The following is a 27,302-nucleotide window of genomic DNA, read 5'->3' as shown; positions in this document are numbered from 1 at the left end:
CATAACAAGCAGATCTTCCATTGTTTAGCTTACGGCCATCCATTCTTCGTTACGAACAAATCGGAGCGGTCGCCAGTGTTATGATTACGACTCATTTTGTTGGCCTCGGCGCTGACCCACTTATGATAGGTGACAAGGTAGCGACCTCAGGCTTGTTGCCTCGACTAGCCCCCGGTAGGTGTCGGAATGGACGAAGTGAAAAGAAGGCCAGCATGGAACGAGTGAGTGGGGTTAGCAGGATGGACACGCTTATGGTGGTAGCTGAAACAACGCCCGCGGGAGCTGGAGAGTTACCAGGGGGGGGGGGGGGGTATTTCGGCTACATGAAGCTTGCGTATCTGCTGTGGCGGGCTAGGGCAGAAATTGATGGGTGTTATTCGATAATTCGAATGCAAACTATATCGACCAATATATTTTTATTGCCCGTAAGCTCTTTCCCTATGCTGTGTATGCGTGGATGTTTGCCGTTCATTGATTCGTTGGCTGGATCATTGTCTAACTTGCAACCAAAACAGTAGAGCTTCAGGCAAAAGATGACTCTCTCATTTTGTTCATTATAATATGATATAATAACTGACTTTAGGTCAGCTTTGGTCGAGCTCACTTGCATGCTCTCAGCCTACTCTGCCATAATAGTTAACGTTATAAATAAGTGTATGTATATGCATTCCATCATCGAGAACAGAACCTATCATAGTAGTTAATGGAATATTTTTTCATTGCCGACACGATTCTAGGTACAGACGCAGGCCAAAGGTAGAAAGGATAACCGAATAAATTCAATAATAAATTATTTTGTTTGTGGCCAAAGCTGTCAATATATGGGGCTGTGTATTCCATAGTTTATAACGAGATCCCACGCATCTCAAGACTAATGTCAAGGATGATGATGGTGGCGGTAGTGACGAGCCAAGCGATAACCTTGATCATTGCGCCGTTTACGTATACTAACATGAAGCCAAGTATAGACGCTAGCTTGCGCGCCAACATTATATTCTGCACTTCGTCATTATACGATGAGAAAGGCACAGTATGTAATTAAACCAGCATACAGCATCGTATAAATTATGGGATAAGAGCCGCTGCAACTGATGTAGATGGGAAGCGAACCGCTCCATTTCGGCCGGTATCCTATAAATTCTAGCATATTTCTTGTTATTTAAGCTTCTCCTCACGCCCATGTTTTTTCTCTTAAGTATGCATCCGAATTACAGACGGTTTACAGTGTCGTAGATCCTATCTGTACCGAACGATCGTCCAATGGTGCCTCACCGACGAATAGTCATCCTTTCTTACCCACGATTCTCGTCTGAAATGGAGTTACTCAGCGGTCTGGTATTTTATATGTTTTTACAGCGTACGCCAATCAATGCACCCACAGCAGAAAAGCTGACAGCTGCAGGAGCGATGCAGTCACTATAACTTCACTGCAACTCTGCATTTATCGTATACCACTTCAGTGCCCACCGGCTGCCTCTGGCTGTGCTGAAGGGGCTGTTGTTATTTCTGCTGGTGGCCTTCTTAACTCGGTCCGCGTGAGCGGACCAGTCGACCCCAGCTGAATCACTACTGCTACTGCTGGAACTATAACGCTGCCGCTAGAGGTGCTGGAAACACACGCGAACCGAGAGGCCGTCATGCGAAGGCACACGAAGCCAGCTGGGGCCTGCCATGCCTCCATGCTTGTAACCCAAGCCTCACCGCGAAAGCAGGCGTTAGCAAAGTCCATAAGTGTACTTCGTACTTGCCTTCAATTCTATTTTACAGGCCAAGCGGCATCTGCGGCCAATAGGTGAGTAAGAAAAAGTCATGTTCTCTCTTTTCTTCTCTTTCTTTCTCTCTGCCGATTTCTCGGGAAGAAAACGAAGCTGACCTAGACAAGTTATACCGATACCCCTACCATTCAAGTAGCGGAGCTGGCAGCCGGAGCTGCGCTTGCAGCAACCGCAGCGGCCCCCAAAAGCAACGTCAGGAATAGAGCGGGCTGAAGAGATGGGGTAATGGCCTCAACGAGGGTGAAGGCAACGGCAACGAAGGGACAGTAGAGAACGGGCGGACGGCTGTAGGAGGAGGGCGTGGGGTGAGGGGTTTCGGCCTGAAGACGAATAACGAATGGATATACATACTTAGGAAGCGAAGAGTAGTGGACCTACGCATCTGTAATGCACAGGGAAATAGAGGACATCGATCCGTTCACTGCTGTCCGCGTACCATCCAAGCTGGCGATCCTACTGTTGCCCATGATGGTCAACATGCTAGAACAACAGCAGCTGTGGCAGATCTCGCCCCAAGGGCTAATAGCTATTCAAGTATTGTATGGCCGACAAACAGACAAACTGGTTTTCTGCCCAAATAGCGAAACAATACGCGTCAAATAGAAGAGAAGCGTATATTATCAAAAAGGCTTGAGTTGGGGTAAGTGAAAGTGTAAAGGTCTATGTGATGAACTAGTTATTCAATAAAGATCAAAGTCTTCTAAAGGACAAGCTGGGATGAAAATAGGAGACTTTCAAAAACTGGCTTTTCGCAACCCTCAACGGTATAATGAATAAAGCAGGTTCATCATATACCACACAGAAAAGATGTTCTATTGAACGACCAGAGTCGTTCACCCAATTGGACTGCCGAAGCATAATTAAACATGCTTTAGCAAGCAATCAGCACTAGGAAACACAGGCCACGTAAACCCTGTTCTCGACAGCCTGCTATGCGTCTTATATTATAGCTGTTCATAAGGACCTACCAATGAGTTCCTGTCTTGGCTTCCACTTAAATAATCCAGGCTTATAACTTTCTATATACAGCGTGTTTGCAACGAGACAGATTTCCTCGACTTAATAAGAGCTTTTGAGAGATCGACAGAAAGGTATCAAAAATAAGAACAAAAAATTTACTGGCTTCATACATCACCAATATAATTTTCTACGGCAAGTGCTGGCTGGAAATCTGTAATCCATGTTAGATCCTATGTTACATATTTGCACTTATTAGGCTGAGTAAAAGTAAACTATGCAAGACAAGAATAGATGAGCGTACATCATTAGGAATACCCATGAACGTCAGACTCTACCGCTCGTTTGGTCCAAGCAAGAGTACCGTTTCTGCTCGCTTGCTGGCCTGCCTATATCTTCGATGCTCATTCAGTGAACAATGCAGAAGGCATGAGGAGCACGAGGCCTTAGCGCAAGGTTAGGGGACTTTCCCTGACGCATCTATCAGGCCGTTCGCTAGCGCCACCTTGAACAGAATGACTCGCTTATTTGATCCTCTTGGGAAGAAGAGGAAGCAGGCATTTAGTAAGTACTGACGACGAACGCATTTTTTTCGCTCACCCGTTCTCACATTTGACGTAGCAATAGACTAGTATTGCGATGCTTTTTTTCGCGTAGTTTCTATCATAGACGCAGTTGTTGAATCGATGAAACTGTTTTGTCAAAATGAGCTTTATCCGGTTTACCTCAACGAGCACCACTTGTATATACATATATAAGATATAAGTGGTGCTGCGTCTACATAATACTAATATTAGTCAAAGAGTGGTTGTTCATAAAAGCATAAGTTAAACATTTTTCACGACCTAGTTCGTGCTCCTCCTGGTTGCGTGGTCCAAACCCATTCTTACCGGTTCTCTCTACCTATGGACTTCCCATCTAGCAGCTAGGATTCGTAACCTTTAACCTTTATAGGAATCGTCTGTTTCAAATTCGGGTCAACTAAATTTAGTTGCGGCTATTTTTTCGGACCCACACAGTTTGAATCGAACCGCGAATAACGTAGCTGACCGCGGATCGTCAGAAGGTCGGAGGAACAAAGCGCGCTATCTAACGAACAAAAACGGAAGATTTGCTTGCAATAGGATACATATATCGGGCGCAGAACGGCTAGAAAGCAGCACACTTGATTGTAACCCATCAATCCAGACCATTCGATCAGTCGGACAGATTCCTTGTCGGTCTCCCATAGGCGTCCGGCCAGTGGGAAGGACTGTTGTTATGGATCCAAGTAGCCATTGGGAACCGGCAAACCGAGGCAAAACAGCAATTGACTGGCATCCACAAGAAGTAAGCAGTAAAACGTCGAATCCTTGTTGATTTATTTATAATTTTTAGGCTTTTACATAGTACGATCTTACAGTTTCAGACTAAGCCACGTAAATAAACACCGGCTGTTTTTTTCCCTCTTAAATGCACGCACACAGCTCAATGCTGTCTTTTGCTTTGACTTCTTTTTGCCCGTTTCAATTCGTACTTACATCATCGCACGTAGTGAATTGCACAGCACGGCCGTTGCGATCATGCCGTGGTTCCTGCAGCTGTAACGTGACGTCGTCGCTCACATGGAAATCCTGCGGATGGGCATGAGCAGCAGGGCCGAACGGGATCTGGAATCCTCAATACGGTAGGTCGTACCGCGCGAGCCACAATGCATGGCCACAGCACTCCCTTGGGACAGCACAAAAAAAAACACAGATATTTGTACACTTTCGCACGAATGGCACGCACCTTAAGCTCGTATTTGATGTGGCGGAATACTAACTCTTGTACTGATGGTAACAATGATCAGATTTTTACTCTAGCAGCCTCGTTTCATTCTATGTACGAACTAGTAAAGATTCTATGGGGGTAACATCAGCACAAAAATGCCGATCGTCACTGGTTCCTACCCGCGTTCAGCAATGATTAATGGTCGCGTTATGATCGTTGATTGGTAGCGCTTCTATTTTAATTGCACTCGATTCGTTCACGGATCACCATTAGCTAGTTAGTCAATCTCGTCTTCATTACTATCTGTGTTAGCTTGCTTCCAATTGTAGTAATAGCAATAACAACAATAGTTTATTGAATTGTCGTGTGTTCTTTTAAGTCGTCTTGGTCGTGGTCGTGCTTGTGCTCGTGCCCGTGCTCGTGCTTGTGTAGGCACTACTGTTGAGTAGAAATATCCAAGAAGCGGCGGCGACGGTAACGGCTGCAGCGATGAACCCACTTTTTCACCAACACAAACAGCAAGAATAATATGCTTCTCGATAATGATTATCAGAGGTTCGTATGATCAGACGGCAAGATGACCACGGCGACGATCAGCCACTGTTCAACACATAGCTCTGGGAGACGATACGATGGGACTACGACCCGCTGAGTAGCGGGGCGCGCGGAGACACAGTTCCGCCTATATTATGCTAGTCCACCAAGCAGTCACTCAACTATTGCTATCCAGAAACAGTTAATTTTGTGATACGCACGCACACCAACAAACACGCACAAGTCAAGCACAGCACGGGATAGGACGGTAGCGATGGCGGTAAAGGTAGAACCAAGGCGAGGCAAAGCGCCCCACTTGTCAAGCGGCGTTGTTAACAATGGAAGCGACCTACTCCTTTGTTCGGCTCATCGACTCATGTTTAACAGCGGTAGGCCACAGCGAAGGTGCTTGCTACTTGCCTGGGTAGTTAGATAGAGATGCTTCGGATTAGGCTCAACACTGCTTGGATTTTCAGTTGTCGGCGCGGTGAATTTCGCTTTTCGCTTAGCTCTAGGTTATCTTACTGTTCGCTTCCCCGTTACCGTTGCTGGTGGTAGACGGTGTTTGTGGAGGGAGGCCATCATGTCGCCTGCCTGGTGCCTCTTTCCTACGGAGCGCGGTCCGCCCTCGTGCTCCACCGGTCTCCGCGGAGCACCCCAATCTTCACCCTTAGTGCTTACTTCTCCCCACACCCCCTGTTTGCCACTGCTGCTTAGCGCAAACGCACTGTCATTGCTTCTAAGCGAACAGAACCTTTAAGCGCCACTATCGCGGCACTTACCCAGAGCTTACCGCCTGCCTTGCATTGACCAACCGACTACAACCCGCCACCATTACCCCGTATCCTTGTGGAGGAGCAGTGAGCAGCAGAGGAGAAGCTAGCCCGCGTACTTCCCTCTCTCCGCATCCCCCCCCGGGAGCTTTGCTATCAGACCCCTCCTTTTTCGGGCTTCAGCTACCTCAAGTAGAGCATCTTAGCCGGCTGCACTATCTCTCTGAGTTTGCTTGCCAACTAACAATGACGCGGACGACGCCTGTGCCGGTAGGCGTCTCGTCTACTGTCCACAAAAGCAGCAGTGGCAGCAGCGGCCATTCCAGCGTCCTCACGCTCGTCTGCCAGAGCAGCTCAACGAGGACACCGGCGACACTGACCTCAGTTATAGACCGAGCGGACCTTAGGCGAGACAGCACGCTGCACCTGAATACTATATACACTCACGGTCCACTGTGTTCCTTCATCTGTGTCTCTGTTGGTGGGGGGTGTATCTACTTTTTGCCTCTCGCGACTGCCACCATCCTCCGACACTCCCTGGCGCTGCCCGCCATGTTCACTGCAAGTTTAACAGCAAAGGGAGCGAAAGGGATATCCGGCGAACGGAGCCAAAAGCATGCGGCACGGCCTTAAAGCCTATCGGCCTATCCGAGCACTGCGCGCTGCCGTCGTGCATGCTTGACATGCACGCGCAACCAGCGACCGGCGCGGCGCTGTCAGCGCCAAGCAGGCCGGCTCATGGCAGCTCGCATTTCAGCTCTTCGGAAGCACAAGCTCCCGCCATCATCGAAACAGGGCGAACGAGAGAAAGCATGACAAATAATCGAAGAGCGTTCAATGGAGAACCAATAAGTCGATAAGATTAGAAACACATATATTTTCAAAAGCATACACGAGCCAAATACGAACTAAAAATAACTGCAAACAATAAGATTCATGTGTTTTACAACTCTATGTATGCAGAAATCGCCCAATGATTAGGGGAGACGTGTTTATTTGTGCTTTTTATTGTATACGTTTGAATCTATGTCTATAGCTTAGGTGCTTTTATTTTTTTTTTACTTATCATGTAAGGTGTATAGTGTTCTTTATTAATATTTGTAATAAGTTTACCGTTAATTAAAAAATGCCATACCGAAGCTCCTCTACAAACTTAGATCTTATCTTAAATCGTATGAGAAATTTGCTCTTCATAGTTGGACTAAATAGTTTTTGCTGTTTATCGTGAAATCGAGTAGATCCGAATCGCTTAGAGCAAGTGTCAATAAAGCTTGGCAATGCTCTCACTGAACTGTTGCTTGAAAAGGGTGTTCAATACGACCTGGTCGACAATTTCTATCCCTAATGGAAAAGGACGGAAAATTCAGCACGGAACGGACTGATAAATATACTTTTTATGATTAGAATAGAAATAGATAAGCTTCAGATTCGCGGTGTTTAACTATTAACTTTCGTGAAAAATCGAGCACATTTGAATAGACTTGATTTCAAGTTGTCCTAAATGTCCGTAAATGTAAGCCCTTACAAGATGAACCTGCAATGTTATTAAAGGTGTCCTCTACTTACCTGTGCCATTAGACATTTCAGCCAGAAGCCTACGGCGTACCCTAAGCCGCCGCGGTATCCTTATCGCTCAAATTTATCAAGCACGAGTATCAATTATAATATTACTAGCGTACCTCATGAGTACTGATGTGTTCCGATTATTCGATGGTCATCGATTGACTGAAATCTTTAAATAAACTTAGTTTTTCTACATACGACAACTATCTATTTCAGCCCATTTAGAAAATGATTGGGGTACGATTTCTAGCATAGACAACAACGTAGATAACGACTCGTCATCACTGGTTATCTGGACCGTTAGATAACACCCTGCTATTCTTTAACGCACGATAGCGTTCAACGACGGTTAACTTCACTGCCCAAGAAAATGGCTGTACGGTATACGATGTCCGTCGTTTCAGCAATAGATTTTCTAATTCCAGTGTATTTGAACACGGTTTACCGTGTTACGGCCATGACAACAGAGTGGCTGTTACGGATATCGCTGTTGGTGCTGTTGCTACGGCCGCCAGCCAGCAGGTATTTATTCTTCCAAGATAGTGTTTTGTGGCGACGATGACGACGTTGGGGCATCGGGTGATAAGGCACGATTCCAATGGCCAATGGCTTTATCCGTTAAACAGCGAGGGCAAGGAAACCTCCCGCTTAAAATACTGAGTCATGGCCATCTTAACCAGGACAACAACGAGGCGGCATCCAACGATGACGACAATAATGGTAACCATACGAGTTCTTTTCATTCACCTTGTAGAACAGTGGTACGCTGCTGCGACGATGCTGTTCACCCGTCAACTCGAATTTCTGGCGTCGTTTTTGCAATCAGAAAAATGAGAAGATTTTTTTAAACAGAAAATATTGAAAGATCGTGGCAACTTCTCATAGTAAATTTGCTAAATGAACAGATCTACATGATAAAATAACGATTCGTATAAAAAATTCCATGTTCTAGCTAAACATAGAAAGGTCGCATATATACGGACTAACCACTGATTATGAGCAGACTAAAAGGGTACATCAAAAATTACATTAAGACTGAATGATGACCTATTCGGTTATAAAACAGGACGTGTTAGGAATGCTTATATAGGCTTTATTGTTGTCACCTGCAGGACTGCCGCCAGCAGGACTAGTCGTATTGGTAGATACGTTTATTCTGTCCTGCGAAATAGCTCCCTCACTTGTAAGTAAATATTCGAAATTCAGCATCTGCTACCGCGTTGGATAAGCATTACTTGAGACGGCGCAAGAACTCGCAACGAAGCGTGTTCTTGGACCTAGATCATTTTGTGTAGCTAAATTTAATATTATAGAGCCACTAAAGAGACCTAATTTCTAAATTTCAATCAGACACATCTAGGATCGGCGACCGTGCGCGGTAATCGGTCATCATTTACAAGGTTTGGTCGAGGTTTATTCCGAAATGTATCCCTTATTAAAAAAAAAAACACAACTGCAGCCCAATAAGCAAAAAGTATCTAAACGACTGGCACAATATGCCTAAATCATCTAGGTAGTCGGTCGATGCTAACTTGTGCGCGACATAAAATTGATCCATTTTTGGCCGACGGATTTGTACGAAGACCTACTCTTGAATTCGTTTGCAGAGGCTTATCGTTCCTTCTAGTGAGACGGCTCTTACAAAAACGCTATACAAAGTAAACACTAACGCCCTAGCATGGAATAAAAAGTAGCTTACTAATGCTAGCACAATTAATCGACGCTATCTATATGGGATACTATAAACAGCGACGAGCTCCCCATAGGCGAACATTAAGAACGTAACTTCTCGTTTAGTTCTTTCGATCTTTTTTTTTTTGCTTGTTTACCTGATAGTTACCAAGTTTACCGTTCTATCAAGTTTATTTCTCTAAATTATAATGCCTAGAATAAAAACAACTCTGTTTAAATAAAAATCTTTGAAAACTTGTCTTTGACAGGCAATTTCTTCTCCAGTTTTCATCACTCAAATGACACGAATAAACTTATCTACTACTTTTTTAATAGCATACAATTAGTAGCTACTTGAATGTGGGAAGCTTCTCCAATTGAGTCAGCAGCTGATTGTGCGAAGTATTTGACTAATTGAAATAGATGGGGTTATTCTATATGCTAAGAAGGCCCACTGGGGTATGAGCTACTGCGCCACGGGCAAGAGCTGTGTGGGAGGTCTGACAACTTTCTGCAAGCGCAACTTTATAAGAAGTGCGGGGGCAGAACGGATAATGGTGCTAAGGCAAGACGGCCAAAAAGAACAGAATTAGGATTTCTTCAGGTCCCTCAGGGTACAAACAGACTTTGGACCATCACACGGTACGACAAAGACTCACCAGTCGAAATTTAATCCGTGCATATAGATGCGCGGATTCAATTTTCTGTTCGTTTATCTGTAAGACTCCCTGTCGTTATTGACCTGAAACAAGTAAGAGTCAAGCACTACTTCCCGTCATGCTGAGATTTACCGACCTGTTCTTATTGTATCAAACTTTTATAAAAGCGTATACGTACCCTTCGCCTAAAAGGTGTCCTTCCTGCGATGAACTAATGAGTGAGCTAGATGTAACCTCGTTAATGGCCTAATTTTCTAGACTTATGAGTTACCGATATTGGGTCGCTTCTTTTGAACCGACCATTATAAAGAAAGTTGCGTTTCGGTCTTTGATGAACACGCTCGTCTTCCTAAGTTCTAGATAAGGCTCTCGAATATTAGAGCGAATCTTTAGAGGGTATTGACAGTTAAGGCTGTTAGCCCTAATCCAAGCAAATAACGACCAATTTCGAAACAGGTATGCTTATAGACTAGAGTACAATAGGTCTATTATCCAGGGGTAGTGAAACAGTGTTTTTTTTTTCAGCTAAAAGAAGTTATGCTACAGCACATCACTGGACAAAAAAAAAACAGACAACCAACCATATACAACTGTGCTATTAATACCTGTCGACAATGTTCTTTTTTTCCACATTGGCGGTAAATGGCAGGTCTGACCCAGTTACGACTGCCGAACATCAACAGTTATTTGGTCGCGATGTTCTAGCGTGACACATATGGAATACTGTGAATTTATTGAGACGCAAGCAAAATGCCGGCGTCCATTTGAATTTTCGTTTAGTCTAGTCGGTCCTTTAAACTCCACTACTTCCTCATTAATCTCGGTTTCTATCTCAAGCAGAACGCCATGGCTAGACAAACACCACACACGGCTCCTGTCAACGAATAGCAACAACGACAGCTCAGGTAAGAAACAGTAATTAGTTCGTAGTTGGGGAGCTCATCTACGGAGCTGAATTGTCATCGACGATAGAAGTTCAGGTCAACTCCAAAATAATTGCTATATTGCCTGTCAAACCACATCATCTAGTTGCTGGCCTATCTATCAAGAATCGTGCATCATACTGAATATCGTGCATTTCACTGTGTCACCCCTTTTCAATAATCCTGGTGATTAATCCTAATGACCTTTATGAGGGCGCTAGTAGCAACCTTGTCTACGAATATTTTTTTTTTATATAAACCTTTGCTCATTGTTCTCCTGACAAGATAGTCACGTATGTCGTAGTTCAAATTCCAGGTAGAATCCGAACCGATCGGATTGATACAGCTCTGGCGGTCACGTTTACTGTGACCTATTTGTTATTTCTAATCAATGCATCTAATCATAGTATGGGCATCAGAATGACGTAATTGTTGACCACAATTCTGTTCAGAGCATCAACAGTGAACGTTGCCTTTTTTATTAGGAAAACACAAACGGACCGGGCGACGTAAGTTAACGTTAGCTAACGAACAATGCTCTGTCTGTTAGCTAACTGTTAATGTGTCTCAATTTTACTGTCAACTCCATCTCTCTCTCTCTAGTGCATATATTTATAAAGATGTGGATATAAACTACCCATTCTGAAAGGCCAGATCAAGTCAGGAGTTCATTTGCTGCACTATGTACAAGACATAGGTGTTTTTTTTTTTTTTTTTCTTTTTTCTTTTTTTTCGATCAGCGTTTCCAGCATCCTGCAATCTTTCCAGCCAAAAATTAACCACATGACGGTGATCAGAAGCCTAGCGGCTTTAAGCGTATCTTGCGCACAGCTTTCAGTCGTGACGAGGCTGTTACGGTGACGGCCGCGCTGCATTTTTGAATATCCTTTGTGAGCCTATTAGTGGTCCTGCTATGGCGGTACAATGACACTGCGCTTATACGCAATGCAGTCTCGTGTGATCCCATTAGTGCGGTTGTTTGCATAGCTGTTGTCATAGTCATTGTAGTTTTTCACAGGTGGCATCGCTGATGGCAGCACGACTATTGGTGATAGCCCACGAAGACCGGTGAGGCAGTTTCCTTCTCGCCAACAACAGCGGCAGTGGCAGTGCGGCTGCTGTGACACAGGGCTCTATACGATTGTCCGCTGTACGACAGCGGTCACACGCTTCGCGCGTTCGCCGACCGCAAACACGGCAATAGCCCGCAACTGCACGCAGTCAGTTGTATATTAATCTAGCTGAAGCATTTATTGTTAGTAAAGTAACGGGGTTGAGTGGTACACTGGAGATATTGAGAACGTTTTGGTGGCATTCGATTCGTTACATGTCACGGTACGGCTGTTCTATTAAGCCGGGATACCTACAGCAGGAAAAGGCCCAGTTGTACAGTTTGCCAATTGAAGGTGTTATTCGTATGATGGTGGTACATAATGGCTTTAAAAAATAATGCATGGTGCACGCTAACACTAGTGTTACATTTTGCGGGTCAGGGCCTGGCTTCAGGCGTATTCTTCGATGGACTTGGCCCCCTTTCACCGGCAGCATCGGCGTCAATGTTTCCTATTGTCACACCCTCTCCATCGCGTAGACGACAATCGTTACTTGTTCAACTTCTACCGGTGCATCCTTTTACAGAATTGAACACGATCAATCATCGGAGTGATGCGGGGGTGCCTGTGTTTCATTTGCTTTTTCAAGGCAGCAAAGCTATTTCACATAATGTTCCCGTTCCACCGCAACTAGTTTTGCCTGCTGCCCCTGTGGTATCATCTCCGAGACTCGCACATCGGATAGTACATGCCGCCCACGACCCTGTGACGGCCTCAGCTACTTCCTCAGCGCCAGTGACGTTGCATGACAGTCGGAACGCTTCACTGACACCTCCGCTTGCTCTGCCCCCACTACCGAGACTGCACCAGATGCGCGCTCAGATGCCGCACGCGCTCGCGCATTTCGGCTTTACAGAAGCAACATTTACTCACCCCAATAACCATGTCCTCGTTCCTAATCCTCGTCCTAAATTCGTTCAACATGTTTCATAATTTTGGGCCGTACCCGGCCCGATTTGTAACTACTTGTATTATCTACCGTATATATAGATCTAGAAGAACATTATGATTTTACTCTATAATCGTCGTCGACACCGCACATATCGTGACAATTGGATACCATCGTCGACCATCCGGAATCACCTGCTACCTCACATGCAATTGTTTTCATGTGCGTAACAAACTGCCCACCGCTCTTCCAGGATTACATCTCCGCTACTATAACAAGATCTTGAACGTGGAGCATATCACTGATGTTGTACCTTTTTAAATTGAACTTAACAGGAATAGATCAAAAAAGACCACGCAACAATCGCCAAACAGTAACGTAGTGAGTTGTTATGCTAGACAATGTGAAGTGGCCGATAGATTTTTGGTAAAAAAGAAAAAAAAAAAAAAAAACGGTGTTATCTCATTGCCATAGGGCTGTTAGTTGTCAATAGCTGGTGATAAAATGGACTGGGTATCCACGTCAATTGGAATGGAGATAGAGTGTAGCAACAATGTACTATATAATGATATACAAATGTAGTTCTGTATTTTCCAATGAGCAATAATAATTATCAATAAGAATAAAAATTTAAGCCATTCTAATTATTAATTATATGTTATTGACGCGTCCTGCGATGAATCGCTGGCGCGAACAATCAAATGACTACATCATACTAATGATGGGAAGCTGATAACATTGTATAGGAATGATAATTTTATTATTACGTGAGTTTTACGCACTTAAGGTTCCGGATTGGGTTTTAAGCTGAGCACGATAGGAGCGTTCTAGGAAGCATCAACGTAACAGCGAATCTGAAGTTCTGAGTCGATATAGCTGCGTTAATGATGCATTAGAAGAAATGAAATACACCATGGAGAAATGAGATAATTAGTCGATTGAAGTCTATCGGCGATGACACGCAGATTGCCGAGCTCAGCTTTGAACGATCAGCGTGCGCCAACGAACAAATGACGTCTCGATAATAGGAAACGTTTGAATTTTTTTGCAGTCGACAAACCGCTTAAAACTGCAGGTACGGCTGTCCTTTATTAATAAATTAATTTTTGCAACTTCTCTATCCATCGTAAATCACTGATCCATATATTTACCTTGTGATTAATTTTTCTTCAATAAACTGTAAACACGTAAACGATTCGATAATCTACGTATCCCGTATTTGATAGCAGGAATATTACGAAGTACATCAAATACACTTGATGGAATTTTGCTCGGATCCTTTCTCTGTTGTTATATTTTACAGAAACCATATTATGGCAAAAATTAAAACAGAACAAAAAATCGTGTATGTATGATCGACATTGGCTTCACAGCCGGTTAGTTATTCTGTGACCATTAGCGTGACCGTTACTTTTTCTGGCACCCCCGTTGCAGCTTCTGCAACGGTGTCTTTTTACCTTACGCCCATTTCGTCGTCTTCATCATCAGTGACTAAATCACACGTCCACGATCAATCGCAAAGCGTTATTTGCCAAAGATCATCGTTTTTGACGCTTAAGCCTTGTCGGCCCAAACTGTAGCCCGTTCCATTTTTTATACATCGCTCAATCTTCACTGTTACAACTGCAACACAGTTGTCATGTACTACGACGTTATGTCGCTACCGTGGCATGATCAAACGATCGCTAGCCCCTTCCAGCCCTCTTAACGCGCCATGGCGCACTATATGATCGCACGCCATACAGCTACTATTGTGGTAAGATATAGGGACGCGCCAATCGCTCGCTCCTGGTATCTATATGATGGATAGGCACTTGAACAAGCATCCAGGCTGGCAGGTGGATTGGACACGCGGTTCAGACGCCATATGATTTCAGATCTGTTACTTCTAGAACTCACTGCTCCGAATTTAAAGCTACATATATCTATTATGTCATACGACGAACGGTTACTACGAACGGTTACACTACGAGACCAAATTAATGCCTCGTATCGTCTGATCGACAGCGAACAAAGTTGAAAGCTAAGCTAGAAAAGCCAAAGGGGCATGATCTCTTCAGCCACCGCTATCTGTGTTGAGTTATCTGCTCGAGTACTGCATTTGTCGATGCCTTGGTCCGGCTTCATTTCAAACTACCGTCGAAATGAGAAGAAACCAGTTGGTCAAACATGACCATGTGGGCCTGGGGGTGGCAAACGCATATGTTACATGAAATTTTACTATTCAATACAAGAAAGCACGTGAATATTGAGTCACTATTATTCTAGACTGTTTCCTCAGAAACTCGTTATCCTTGTAAGTAAATGATAAACGGAGTGGGAATGTCCGTTTAGGTTCACAACATAATCCTAGTCTAGGCATTTTGCGGCCCTAAATAGGATCATTGCGGTATGATCGCTCTTCTAGGACTCGTTATTTTTAAGTCCAGTTTGTGTGTCGACACTCAATCCAACGTAACGTACATTCGAACATAGATGTGTGACTATCGAATAGTGTGGTCTGGAATGAAAACTGCTAGGTGGTATTTATCCCCTTATATATTCGTCTTCATCACCCCAACGTATTCCATACATGTGTAACGTAATGAACAACATATATACCTGGAAGTAAAGTATGACTGTATAATAATGGACGAGCATAGTAACTGATTGTTATGAATGCAAACAGGCACACAAATACTACTTGCGTTGCCTTAAGATTGGCATAGTCAGGATTTATGTAGCCTAAAAGAGTTGTTCTTGGACACGCGACAATGTTCATCACGTATATTGTAGTGTGCGTAGCAGACGAGCTGGAAACATTTCGGTTATTTAAGGTTAATTAAGGTTGATTGACCCAAATTATGATAGGTTGTCATCTACTTATGGTCATAGGCGCCTTATGATCAACGCTTCCGCGGCGTCGTCCTCAAGCAAAAACACATCCGGAAAATAATACTTTTTGTAAAAATGTTTTTCGCTTTGTTCTCGGTGAGCAATGTCGAATGCAAGGCTTCAGCGATTTATGCAGCAGACGACGACTGGATAAGTGCACTTGGCTTTTCCAGCAGGCTTTCCTCGATCAATTTGGTTAGTCAACATTCTCCTTCACAGCTGCGTACCCGTACTGACACTAACCAACCGAAAAATATACGAATAGCTTGCTTCATAGATTTAAAGTAGTCGCCCTGACTTTTCTATTTGGTAAGTATATCATAGAATAGATAGGTATCTGTTTAGGATTTTCTAGAAAACTTATTCACAAAATTTCGCAGAGTGTTCATAATTGCCCTGAGGGCATTCTTGTCCGACACACGAATTTCAATCTACACGAGTTACCTGCGAAATCCTAAATCTCTCTCTGCTCTAAGAGTTGTTACGCCTATCGCAGGCAGCATCGATGTATCGAAACGAGTACCTTCAATCATTACAGCAACGATTTAGACTTAATGCTTGCTCGCAAATCTGGCCAGCTAGCATTATTACGGAAGCTGTATGCTTACAAGAGAATCCAAAGGCAAGGCGACTCCCCCTTCTCCTCTTCCTCCCAAGGCATATTGTAAGAAACGACCCTCATAGAACAACAGAAGACATGATATTAACGAGGCAGGTAAGCAGACCAGCCATCTGTATCTTAGTCCTAGAGGATCAACCGCTTCGTCACTATCAAACGAGTAGATTTCCTATATCTAAGGAATACTTTTTTTCCATTTGCAGCTTCCGTTTGTTCGCCTTTCTAGAAAACGACGAGAAGCAACAGGGAAATTCTTTCTTCTTTACGGTACCCTTTGCATTAAGCCCTGCGATAGGCGGGCAGATATTTAGCAAAGATTGCAGACTAAAGCGAACACACAGAAAAAAGAAACCGATAGATGCATATACAGATGAAAGAAATAGTAAAAGGGCGTTTACTTTATTGGCTGTTGTGTCATGAACGGTATTCGTGCGATAGATATAATGGTTTAGCAGCCATCGAGATTCTTTCAATTTGGCCATCCTTTATGTCGTGTTCATGCGCACATTTCGTAATAACTGCGTGCCCTACACCATTGTAGCTATATATATATATATACACGGCCAATGCCGACAAAACACGTCAACGACGTAAACAGCATTAGGTGTAGTGTTCCGACTAGCTATGGGGGTATTGTGTCATTTATTACATACGGGGCAACCGCAATAAAATGTAAAGCGATTCACAGTTACACCCGTTTGCAAATGTGCTAGTCACTTTCGATCTTAATGTATGACGGTTTAGTACGCTACAACGAATTTGGCGATGGGCGTCTGCTGATAGAAAGCGTCCCGTAAGTTTTCTTTGAAAAGGCAGGTGGAGACCTTGCTTGTGTGAACAAGGACAATCATTTATTCAACGATCCGGCCGGCCGCCTAGATGTTTTGCTGTTGCTGTGAATAGCGTATAGGACAGGTAACTGTAGCAGATGCCCAATGACGGTTAGGATAAAAGATGGTTGTTGATAATAAAAGCTGATCGTACATCCAAATAATAGAGGTATCGTGTACGGAATATCAGTAACGAAATGAGTTCGACAAATTTCAGGTGCATATTTATTCGTTCAGGGGTCTGACGAATCAAACGATATCGCGCAACGGCTGCCTACCTGTCTTCAATTGATAACGATTCAGTAGAAAACGTCCCCGAAGTCAGAAAGGTGAAAGCGAACTTGGTATCATCTCCAGCGGAACAAACTCATTGACTTGATGCAAGCCTCACATGATGGAATCGACGACGCTTTAGGCAGCGCTTTTAAGAGACAGGTTCCCGAAACACACTAGAATCCGATCGCTCGCAAAGCTAAAACGGATGACGTTCTCATAAAACCCGACTACGTTAGATACGTACGCTCTAAAATGCAACAGGTTAACATTGAATTCAGTAAATATGACTATAGACCAACATGAAATGCAGAAACTCATGGGCAAGGCATAGATTAGCGAATGTTTATGCTGTGTGGGCTGGGGCATCTGAAGTAAAAGATTGAAGGGAAGCTGTTTCAGGTTGTGGCAGAGCCTCGCCCTGCAGCTTCTTTAGACGAAAAAAGGGAAGTGGAAAAATGCCAAATTAATTTTGCAAACTATAGCAATAACAATAATAATAACAACAATGATTTAGCTAGCTATTTACATCGAATAATATCTATATTTGGTAGCAAAGCGTGAGTGAAAACGGTTTCTCATCACCTAACAACGCAGACTTTCGCTAGGGTACTTTTGCGACATTTTTTTCACCTTTAAATCAATTCATTTAGAGACCTTGTCGCGCCACAAATTTTCAGATCTTACGTGAAAGATTTTACCCAGTCCGTTCTTGACATCTTCTTCATTGATTGCTACAAAATGAATTAGATAAGGATCGGAAAAAGCGATAGTTTATCGGGCACAGATTATGCTGGATGAAAAATATCCTTCCGCTATATATTCTCTTGCAAAACGGTCTCACCGACCTTTGCCGTACGTAGCGTGGCCTTTGTTGTGGAAAATGAGTGATCTTGCTATATTCTCAAATTTTTTCTTTGTTAAGTATACTCGATGCAAATAAACAAGGCACATATCGCTACTGACTATGTTGTTTTTCTCAGACATTTCCCAGTGGGTAAGGTCTACCCCTCCATCACACAGGTCGTGGTCTTAAAGTGGTGATAAAGATACGGCTTAATATTGAGCCTAGACGTATCCTTCGAAGCTACCTATACTTTATTTAGCTTCGTACCGATGTGGAAATGTCATCTTTTTCATCATCTGTAACGCTCATGAATAGAAACCTGTCGCTGTGATCGCGTGTTCCTCGATACAAGGCTAGATATTGAAAGACAATAAAAAGCTCCTATATTTGTTCGGCTGCCTAAAAGTTGGGGGGCAGCCTGGTGCCTAGAAATGTAGTAGGTAGAAAAGTTAAAGGAATGAGAAAGGACGCAATTACCAGTATTCTTACCCAATATATTCTTGTAAAACTTAGAAATAATTAAACAATAAATAAAAATAACGAATGTCGATTCATTTTATGGCTTTTAATCTGTACAGAACATATAATGAATCTACTTATTCTACATGGAGAAAGCGCAATGAGAAAGCTGAAAATGACAACAGTGCTGAGTGAATTTATGCAGAAAACGCAACTTTATTATTTCCTTACAAATTTAATAAGTACCTATTAATTAACATAAATATCCTCAGTATTGATTTTTATTTATATACCTATTATTATTTATCGTTATTCTTATCTTCAAAATCGCACAGTTATCGTTATCATCATCATCATCGTCATCGTCATCATCATCATCATCATCATCATCATCATATTTATGTAATCGTCGTTATTTCTTGATAATTTATTTCAAGTTACTCGTGTCGTATTAGCGTAATTATTTTTCATTGATTTACCTAACTGATTCTTTATAATAATCTTATCAATATGATTAGATATTGTTATTATTATAATCAGCATTATTATTTAATTATCTAACGTTAATCATTATTGTTATTGATCATCCATTATTTTGTGTTATTTTACCATAATAACTATTTTTCTTATCATCATTGTCAGCATCATCGTCTTGGTGATTTGGCTGAGAGTACGCGGTATGAAACCCTGTATTACAAAACTATTATTTTCAGTTTTTTTTTTTGTGTTATTTCGTTGTTATTTAATTAATCATCTTTCTTGTAGCTATTATTAGCGGCCTGGTCACGGCTCGAAGAATTTACTATGTCTTTACGGACTTGAAATAGATAAACCGTTTCGTTACGGTAAAAATAGTAGCAGTCAAAGATCGTAAATGTCGATTTTGTGTTCGTCGATTAAATCTCCTTTAGAATAGGAAAGGCCGAACATAGGAGGTGAGTGTCTGTTAGGGGTGGACGAAACTGTGTTTGTATGCGTTCGTACGTGTACTCGCATCCATCACAGTTAGCTGTTTTAATCTGAAGACCTATTTTATCTAGTTCTCGCATTTGTATTTTGTATAGTTCGTGTAAATTCGTTCATTTTTTCTAATGGATTTTTCGTTATCGTCTTATTTTATCATTGACAGTCTATCCCTTTTGTGATTATGTGGTGTTGCCTTCAAGGCGTGTCGTTTCTGTCGGGTCTCACTGCGTGTTCCTACGATCGCATCTACTCGTACGTATACAATTCATTTTGGCTGTTGCTATAGTATCGGCACTATTTCATATCATTTCCGTTTTTGCTTGATCTTATTGAAGATATTTAGAATGAAGTTATGGTGGCTTCACCTTTCATTTTATCTTAATTTTATCACAAATGCTCACTCAGTTTCCCGTTTTTCTTTTTATGACCATTACTATCATCATTTCCAGACATTTCACCGCTTCTCTATCGTGTTTTCCCCATAACCATCCAAAGCTTGCAGCTACTCTCAAAATCACATGTTACGTTTTAAACATGATTATACTCTCAGAAATGTTCGATCGTATTTAGTATGACTGCTATCATTATTATCGAAGGCTAGTTAGGCATAATGAGGTCAACAGTTTTGTGAATCTCTGTGGTCACTTCATTTAAAATACATGAACGAAGATACATACGTTCGCATGTTTGAATCTCTGCGCCACAGCCCATAGGTCAATACGTGTATACTGGACATGCGAACGATCTGCCGAAGTGCTATACCGTACGTTCCGTCTGAGCAGTCTCTGACATGCTGATTGCTTTACACTGTACATCTCTATTTATATGCATTTATATATATATATATATTATCCATAAAGAAACTCTAGCCTGTCGTGTATATCAGCATATCTTGAGTCAAGTTCGGAGTAGTCGTCAGTGTTAATTTGTTATTGTTGCACTTACGTGTGGGCTAGGCAACAAGAGGTGCCAACATGGCCACATATTGTGTTTCTTCTCACACAAATGTCCCTCTCAATACATCACAAACGACATGCGCACGTGACTGGTACGTCGGTTGTCGGGTGAGTTCGCGCACCAGTTCGCTTTGAAAAGAGTGACGGATTATGAAGAACCACAGAATAATACTCATGTATGAATGTGGTTGCCGCAGATAGATCTGATTAGTTCTTGAAGGAAAAATCTTCAATCATTGTTCAGTGATGACGCATGACCCAGAGATACAAACATACGAGCGCGTTTTAATTCACGTCCTGTTATTTGGACCACGTTACGCGTCCTATTTTACAGATGAAATCAAGAGTAAGTTGCAATGAATTATTTTTTCCATTGTTGTTAACATTGGAGCTGAGTTTCTTTGGACACTTTTCCCGTTGAAAACTGACGTTTTCGCACGCAGCATCTCCCCTTTACGGTCGTTTTATATTAACGATTGCCATAAATATGGCTAATATACTGTGTGGTTGTTCACTGTCTGTGTGCCACGCTTGCGTTTGCCCCTATTGATGCTGCTGATGCTGTTATTGTTCTTTATTTATGAGCCTGTGTATGTATTTATTTTTTCTCGAAGATGCGTCGATAAGACGCTGTTGTTATTTGCCTTTGTTTTTCATTAGCAATGTTATCGTTTCATTGTCATTGTTTGTTGAGATCTAGAAGTTTCCAATGGTGCCTGTGTCCGAGCCATATCTAAGCAGCGAAAACACAGTGCGCTCTCACGCGCATTGGAGACAGTCTTATGGCTTAAGACCTGAAAAATGGAGGGAAAAACGACAACAGCTAACAACTGGTGGCTTAAATAACTGCTTTACAATTTTATTCATTATTCATCAATATTACAGTTACGTTATTATTACAAGTTACTTTTTCATCATTATCATACGTGTAATTCTCATGACCATTTTTTACTTGTTTTAGGGGATCGAGTAGAACTTGTGTGATCTCCTCCTCGTATCTGATCTATCACTATGCTCGGTCAACCTGCGTCCTATTCAAAGGCAACGGTAGGCTACGTTTGTCGTCAGAACACGCTCTTTTAAGTTGTATTATACCATCGGTTTCCTTGCTGACCTGCTTTTACACTCTTCAGTAACGTCTAGTATCTGTCTGTTCCCACCTTTTCCCGAACCGCCTGCGAACGCGAAAACCACTAATAGAAAATTCCGAGAAATATTTGTTGTGTCTTTTCGAACATTTCTGCCATCCGATTTTTTTCGGCCGTCTTTGTTTGTATGACGCGAACAGGGCGCTCTAATGTTTTCGATGTTATTATTGTTAAACGTGTATTTACTGTAATAGAAATGATTAGGGAACAAGCTGTCAGTCCCGTTCTAGTAAAAAATCTTCACTTGCTTGCTGCTTGTGTGGCGAATTGTTGCCGCGCAGATAATCAACCGGTCAGTGACGTAAGTATTATAGTCACACAGTGATTTCCCTAGGCTCCCTAGAGATTTCCCTAGAGATTAATTATATGCTACCTTATATTTATCATAATTCGTGGATCCTAATTATTGATAGTAGTCAATCAATAACACTATACGATTACCAATAATGTTCGCCGTCGTTTAATTGTCACACGTAGCCTTCCGTGTTCCATACGCTATTAAACATCTCCATATAATCCGTAATCATTCGTCTCTTTTAGCTTTCGACTGACTGACTGAAAACCCCATTTCTTCAACTGCTCGATGAGCCGCTAGGCGTCGAAGACCTTTGTTTGGTTTAACGCCCATCGACAAGCGGATATTGGAGCAGGTCTATTCCTATCATTACAGCTTCTCACGGCGAATAGCGTCGCGCAAAAAATTACTACGCCAAGAATGTAAATCGCAGAGCTTAGTTTGACGTTACTAAACAAAATTAGCGAATTAGCGATTGTTTGTCGCTGCTGCAATTTCTATCTAGCTCTTGTTTGCCCCCCTTGTTTTGCTTGTATCCGCTACTAAGTTAAGCAAGCAAGCAACCAATCGTATCTCTGCTCGTGTAACAACTTCAAGCGAAGTTACAAGAAAATACATAGTCTGTCACCCCATTGATTAATCATTCATCTTCGATACTGTGTGATCGGTTCTCGCAAGCCTCCCACTTATCGATGTTTAGGAAGACATCAGCGTCGACCGGAAATTTCCATCAGGTCACCTTCCGCAAAGCTAAATCGAACGGCGATTTATAGCGCATCGCGTCTTGTTGAAGTATAGCCAAATATTAACAATCGTTGCGTTTTACAATTTACCCAACCAAATCAACTTCCCTGTTTAGTGCATTAAATGTCAGGCTACTTATTTTCCTATTATTCTATATTATTATTATTATAGTAACTTTATTCGGTGTCACTTAACCTATTATAGCATTCAATATTAGTGAACAATATCGTCTGAATATTATTATTCGGTTACTATCCATTGGCTCAATCGTGTAATTATACATAATTGCATAACTATAATGATGCCTATTTATTATTATCTAACTATCGTTGGAGTAAGTAAAGTATTATTACTAGCTTTATTTGTATCATCATCCTTATCAATTATTATCCTATTACTAACGGTAGCGTATCTATAGATTCTAATAAAACAAACTCTTTCCGTAATGAATACCTACTATTATCAACCATAGAACATCGTGATTGCCCTTTGTATCTAATCATGTCTGAATCAGTTAGGGGTAGACAGGCGGTTATCGGACTCAACTGCTTCTAGAAATTAGGAAAATATTCATTGTAATCAACAAGAGCAGACAGATGCAGAAGCGCGATCCAGCGCCGCGTCAGTAGTTTCAAACGTTCCCGCTAACGTAACATTATATGAGTTCGATAGTGTGATTAAGCCAATTATTTTCGAATCGAACATTTTCGAAATTGCTGCATTTTCGAAATAACCCGATGAGATCTATCTATTTTAGTTCCGTATCGGTTTGTATGTTCTTTCAGACTCTGCATTTAACAGAACTTGTTTAGCTAGCCGATGAACGCGCTGTTGGCGCACTCTATGGACATCCGTATTCGTAACTACAGCATATGCTTTTTCGGCCAATAAGTACGTAGAAGAACGCACGTGCACCGCCTTTTCTAGAACAATTTCATTTTGATTAACTGAACACCTAGCCGATACTATGCCTAGTCATATATGTTATGAAAATGCTTCATACGCCTTGAAGGGTTTTAACGAAAACTTTTATATTGTAAATTAACAATTCAATTGGAAGAGAAACGCAATTGTTAGCATTGAAGAACTGAGTTGAAGATACCTTAATTCTCTTATGTTATAGTCCACCGAGGTTTCCACTGTACATGACTGATCCGACGCTGAACATGCTATTAGTTATGATGATTCGTTTCTAAGCCCCACGGACATTTTTCTGGAGCTTATCTGATTTTCGTTTTGCTCCACAATGTTGCAAAAGCCCTTACGTCCATGTTTGCTGCAATAGCCTCGTTTGTTGCCCGAACTGAATTTTGTCTACCCATAGTTGACGTTGTACCTTCATCCAGAACTCCCAGTTACTTATAACAAGCGGATAATTTGCTATTGACTTTTAGTGAAGGTTAAAATAAATATCACGCCACTTTTATCTCGTTGTCGTTGTTGGGATGTTACCTTGGGCGCCTGCATCGTCATTGGTCTTGTCCAATAATATTTATTGTATAAGAGCATTTATTAATGATATTAAACGTACTCGCCACTAGACTTGCAGCTCCCGCTGCTTCCGCTTTTACCTAGCGGGTGACGGCACTCTTACGCTCTGAATTTATAAACAAAATTCTGTGATACCTATTCGTTCTTGTGTTTGCATCTGCCTTAGCTTTTACAACCTCCCGATTGTTTCGTGTTGTCGACAACAGGTTTCTTTCTTTACACCATTTGTTGCCATATTTAGGATTTATGCATTTCATATTTCGTCAGTTATTGATAATTGTCGTCTACTTTCTTTTTTTAGGGGTTGTAATTTGCTTTGCGTTAGATTATAGAAATATATGTGGTTTGTGTACGTGTGTTATGCTAGAAAAAAATCACAGGGCCAACAACCGGCCGAAAAATCTTTTTTTTTTTTTCGGCCACAGAATATTTTCTCTTCCTGCCTATCGTCTTCTCGATGATATACCCACAGCTAACATTGTCTTATTTTACTTCGATGAAGAGGGAGAAACAAAGAGCGCCCAAGAGAAGTCATTATTTCGCGTCAAATGCTGTTGTTTTCTCTGGCAGAACCTCTATTTGGCTTCGATTTTTACTACTCCGACCCATTTGGGCATACCTACTGGATTTTTTTATATGTTTTCGTAAGGTCTGCCACCCCCTTTCACGAAAAAGCTACTCACTTTCTAAAATATTTTTCTGGTTGGACTGATAAATCAAGCGTTCGTTTTCCTTACAAGTACACCCACCGATCAGGCCTACCACACTAGTAGACACCCCCAGAAAAAGTATGCATACTGCTCTTATTCAATTGATGATAGCTAATAACTTTTATATGAGGGAAAGAACGCATCCGTAAGTTAACAAAGAACGGCGGAGGAACACATTACATAGTATATGAGGATATAGCAAAGATCTAACTCATGTGTCTGTTTTGTGCATATATAATTTAGGCGAATATTGGAAAGGGCAAAGTGTACTCGTCAAAAACGCTTATTTTTCTTTAAGACCGCTACGGATGTAGCCTTTAAACCTGAACCATGTATATTACCCGCCGGTATCGGCATCCTATGACGCCCGAGCTTCTTGGCGATATCATGTCACCGTTGTCCCTGTGTGTCGTCACTGTACTGTTTGTGTATGATTGTTATTACATCCACATTGTTCAACTTTCGTGTACATATCAATTATATAGTATGTCAAAAATTTCTAACAAAATTACATGGCATATTTTGTTCCAGGGAATCCGTAATTTCCTTCCAAATTACGTAATGTTAATTTAATCATAAAAAAAAACTAACTAACTATTACTGATTGTAATTATTAGCGCAATATTATAAAGCTACGTCCCCGTCCTTTATCATTATCATTAAATCAATTGTTTACCTACGATTAACTAGCCCGCTACATACATAGTATATATATACTATACGTGACGGAAACGAGTATCTAAAAACTGCACAATCAACTATTTCTCGATGCCGTTAATTATTGCTTACGCAACAAAAGAACTATCGTTGTTATATTACATAAAAAAAGACTAGAAAATTAATGACGTTATAAAGGGAAAACAAAGATCGTAGCTACAATAAAACTAATAATACATAGCACTAATACGATCACGATAATTTCATGGATATGAGTAGAAATATTACTATTATTAACTAATAATGAATATGATCTAGCAAAAAACAGGCTCAACAAAAAAAAAAATATTAATACAATATAATATTCCAGAAAAAGAAAGCTAAATATAATTACTGTGTTTACAAACAGATGGAGCTGTTGTTGGTCGCTATGTTAATTATCATCTGTTGGTTGATTAAACCCACAATTGGGGATTAGTTGTTTTGCTGTTGCTGTTGGTATACCTCTAAATAGTATCCTGCCACGATGAGAAATATCGTTATCAAAAAAATAGCCGAATAGCTCGCGCCGTATTTTATCAGGATCAGGACAAAAAATGATACGCTGGATCGATAAGCTGATTGAATGAATGGATGGCACACAGCGACGGCGTACGGCAAACAAAATTGAGCATCATTTGTCAATAACGATATAATAATTACAATTAGGTAGTTGCTCTTTCGACATGATTTACTTTAGGTAAATAGTAGATTTTCACGAGACAGAACCAACAAGCGGACTGAATTTTATGGCCAGTAGTTTGTCGTTAATGTTTTGTGCCTAGATTGTCATGTATTGGTGATATATCAATAATAATATTGAATAACTATAAAGTAACGATGTACTGATACATTGTCGTTAAAATAATTAGATAAGCCATTATACTTAGTTGACAAAACTTGAGACATGGTAGATAGTAGTTACTTAATGCTTACTCTACGTAGTATCCCTTTCTCAAGTATTTATTATTCGAAGTCAAGCACGAAAGATTTCGGCGCTAGCTGTTGCTACCCCTACACTATAGACTATTATACGGATAACGATAAGATTGGCTATCACCACTAAAGTTGTACCGTATTTTCGATCTTTCTATGGGTAAATTATTATTATTACATAAATCGTGCGTAGTACGCAGTTTGCGCATGCTCTATTTAATAAAGAGATATCCCATATATATTTAGATATATGAGATTCGACTAGTTATATATATATATATATATAACTAGTCGAACGCTACCAGCTACCTGGTTACATATAGAAACAAATAATTTACATATAAACAAAAACCAACATTTCTTGGTGTTCTTGTCATCATTCCGTCATGCGCAGCAGACACGAAAGAGGGGGGCAGGTGGGGGTGTCACATGTTTACCCATCATCTATAAAAATTCTTCTTAAACGCTCTGTTAGTCCCTTCCGCCAGTTTGCCCCTGTGTGAGCACTGAACTACCGCTTTCTCAAGGGATAAAGACTTTCTTCTGCGCGGACTCAGCCCGTTATTTAAACTCTGTCATTTTTCGTTCCCTCGGATCCTGATTCGGAAATTTCTGTCATTACATACCTGGTAAACGCATTCACCTAGCTTTCTTCTCTATGGCTACAAGCTATATGGTCAGCTAGGGGGTGTTGTCGACCGTTTCGTTGTCAATGGTAAGACAAAACTGCTCGCGACGGCACAGATTGTTCCGGTTATTGCCTGCACGCTTACTCCTTTCTTCATTATTGCACCTTGAAATATTCTAGTTGGCTTGATTACGTGTTTAAGTATTTATCGCAACCATACGT

General features: G+C 41.5%; 1 protein-coding gene and 2 long non-coding RNA genes across 5 annotated transcripts in view; 2 read left to right on the top strand and 1 right to left on the bottom strand.

Moving 5' to 3' along the window:
* The window catches only part of RhoGAP100F (Rho GTPase activating protein at 100F), a 54,398-nt gene extending 48,069 nt beyond the window's left edge, over nucleotides 1-6,329 (bottom strand). Inside the window, exons 1-2 of one of the 3 annotated variants that reach the window (XM_086979636.1) lie at nucleotides 4,664-6,329; nucleotides 4,253-4,442 (exon numbers count right to left, since the gene is read on the bottom strand). The gene's annotated coding sequence lies outside the window, so the exon portion shown is untranslated. The remainder of the gene's footprint in view (nucleotides 1-4,252; nucleotides 4,443-4,663) is intronic. The other 2 variants (XM_022791426.2, XM_022791424.2) reach the window with 2 other exon arrangements.
* LOC147757369 (uncharacterized) lies at nucleotides 2,141-4,390 on the top strand. The gene is made up of 3 exons (XR_015320660.1): nucleotides 2,141-3,296; nucleotides 3,752-4,061; nucleotides 4,267-4,390. It is a non-coding gene; the product is annotated as an uncharacterized LOC147757369 (long non-coding RNA).
* A 14,525-nt stretch (nucleotides 6,330-20,854) lies between the features above and the next one.
* On the top strand, nucleotides 20,855-26,367 carry LOC147757368 (uncharacterized). The gene is made up of 2 exons (XR_015320828.1): nucleotides 20,855-23,510; nucleotides 25,352-26,367. It is a non-coding gene; the product is annotated as an uncharacterized LOC147757368 (long non-coding RNA).
* Nucleotides 26,368-27,302: the final 935 nt, after the last annotated feature.

This window comes from Varroa destructor, unplaced genomic scaffold (genome assembly GCF_002443255.2).
Source record: "Varroa destructor unplaced genomic scaffold, Vdes_3.0 BEIS01000002.1, whole genome shotgun sequence".
NCBI classification, from domain to species: Eukaryota; Metazoa; Arthropoda; class Arachnida; order Mesostigmata; family Varroidae; genus Varroa; species Varroa destructor.
Note: the sequence above shows the minus strand (reverse complement) of the source record. Positions and strands in the feature narration are given on the sequence as shown.